The sequence below is a fragment of the Engraulis encrasicolus genome, chromosome 13 (assembly GCF_034702125.1).
Source record: "Engraulis encrasicolus isolate BLACKSEA-1 chromosome 13, IST_EnEncr_1.0, whole genome shotgun sequence".
NCBI lineage: Eukaryota > Metazoa > Chordata > Actinopteri > Clupeiformes > Engraulidae > Engraulis > Engraulis encrasicolus.
In genome coordinates this window covers 50,040,697-50,043,196 of record NC_085869.1, presented here as the reverse complement: position 1 = coordinate 50,043,196, position 2,500 = coordinate 50,040,697, and the positions used below count along the sequence as shown (strand labels likewise).

The following is a 2,500-nucleotide window of genomic DNA, read 5'->3' as shown; positions in this document are numbered from 1 at the left end:
TGACTGTTCATGTCAATGTTACATCAGGGATATTGTAGAACAGTGTTTCCCAACCTTTTTTGTCCTGCGTACCCGCTAAAGCAGGGTTGTCAAACTCAAATTGACTGAGGGCCAAAAATCAAAATCTGCAATGAAGTCGCGGGCCGAACTCAATACTTTTTTTAAATGGAATAAATTGTGTGAATAAATTTTAAATTGTGTAAAGCACTGTGTGTATGCACTTAATAATGTACTTAAGTTACATTTCAAACACACTGTTTCCCATCATATGGTTGTTCAAATATGCACGCATTGTTTTGCATATGTGAGTTTCATTGACATCGGGCCACTCATATTCCTGTGACTCACCAAATTGCATGTTCAAGACTTGTTATGCTGTACAATTATGGCGCATGTGGGCTGTAACGTTTGAAATGATCTCGTGGGCCAAATAAAATGACTTCACCGACCAGATTCCTGAGTTTGACATCCCTGCCCTAAAGCTACATCCACACACATCGCTACTAGTTACTCGCTCAGCGAGTGAAGTCAACAGAATGTCTGTGTTCCAGCAAAGCGAGGAGAGTCCAAGCGATGTGATATGGGCAGATTCAGAGATAAAAACGTATTTATATATAAAAAATGCCTGTATTTTTGACAGGACAGTGGAGGAGAGACAGGAAATGAGTTGGGAGAGAGAGATGGGGAAGGATCGGCAAATGACCCGGACCAGAATTGACTCACTCATGCTCGATATCTGTGTCTCTATCCCAATGTGACTACATTCATATATTTGTTATTATGACATTTTTCCACATACCCCCCGACATGTGCTCCAGTACCCCTTGTGGTACACGTAGCCCTGGTTGGGAAACACTGTTGTAGTAGAGGATTGTTCAACATTAGCAGCAGCAGTCTTTGTTTAGCGAACAGCACTGTCCCCCCGCTTACCTCTTACCTGTCCATCATTGGCTAAAGCCCACCTCTTCAAATCAAATAGCTCAACATCATTGGTCCAGCCAAGTGCTCGTCATTGCCGGTCATTGCCCACCTCATATCAGACAAACCAACATACAGTACTACGTGATTGGTGCAGTCAACCTCTGGAACCGGTAGAAATGTGAATTGGAGAATGATTAAGACATAATCTAGTGTTCATATCGATTCGAAAATGTGAAAACTGACAGAGCTGCTTGCGCGTGACAAAATCCACCCACCGCCCAGTCCGTCAGCCGAATCCAAATTTAAACCAGACGCGACATTATTATTATTGTCATTAGTGGTGGCGATGATGGCCTTTGGGGACGGATGACGAGGCCGAAACATGGCAGGCGAGGACGTCTTGACATTCACGGCAGCAAATTATTATTTCACATTCAGCACAGAAGACGTTTCCGGACAAATATTTTTACTGCTTGCTGATAAGTTCAGATATGCCTCCCTAACGAATACCTATTCTTGCACTTGCCGTCTTTTTAGTGTGTAATGCAATGTCCTCTCTTTATAATAATGATGATGCGCAGTGTGAAGGAGGGGAAATACAAGAATAAATCCACGACCGGCAGTAGCTTGTAGTGACTCAGGGGACATTTCTCTCTCTCTCTCTCTCTCTCTCTCTCTCTCTCTCTCTCTCTCTCTCTCTCTCTCTCTCTCTCTCTCTCTCTCTCTCTCTCTCTCTCTCGAAGTGAGAGTGCATGTAGTTAATATACAGGATATAAATGCTACAAGGTTATGTTGTCTGGAAAGCCATCTGCTGGTGCCATTACGGTAGACTTGTGTTTAATGTATCAGCTCCTGTGGAGGAGTGCTGATTGCATAGCTAGCACTTCGTCCGGCCAGCCGGCCGCTCGCTGTCACTTAGTCACTTGTGACGTTTGAGGTTGACGGAAGGGTTGGTGTGTGTGTGTGTGTGTGTGTGTGTGTGTGTGTGTGTGTGTGTGTGTGTGTGTGTGTGTGTGTGTGTGTGTGTGTGTGTGTGTGTGTGTGTGTGTGTGTGTGTGTGTGTGTGACTGTGTGTGTGACTGTGTGTGTGACTGTGTGGGTGTGTGTGCGCGTGGGTGTGTGTGCATGGGTGTGCGTGCGCGCACGCGTGTCTGTGTGCGTGCGTGCGCGAACGTGCGAGTGTGTGCGTGCATGTATTTGTGAGTGAGAGAGAGACCCAAAGAAAGACTAAAAGAGAGAGTGAGTGTGTGTCTGATTTGAGGAGGGTGAAAAATGTCTTCAAGTTTGAAGTCTGGGTCTTGCTGCCTGCCGCGTGCTGTTATGCAGTTATGCTGTGCCGTGATGGAATGGAATTGATGGCGATGGATGGTTGGCTAATGAAAGAGGGGGGGGTACTGGGGGCAGTGCCAGTCGCCATCTGCTCCGGGTCTTACTTAATGCACTTCAAAGACATGGCACCTCTCCCCTCCTTCACTACTACAGGACTACACACACACACACACACACACACACACACACACACACACACACACACACACACACACACACACACACACACACACACACACACAGCCCCTGT

The 2,500-nt window shown here is 46.2% G+C and overlaps 1 protein-coding gene across 1 annotated transcript in view; it reads left to right on the top strand.

The window, feature by feature from the left end:
• slc49a4 (solute carrier family 49 member 4) overlaps positions 1-2,500 on the top strand; it is a 72,340-nt gene that overhangs the window by 24,595 nt on the left and 45,245 nt on the right. The window lies entirely within an intron of this gene.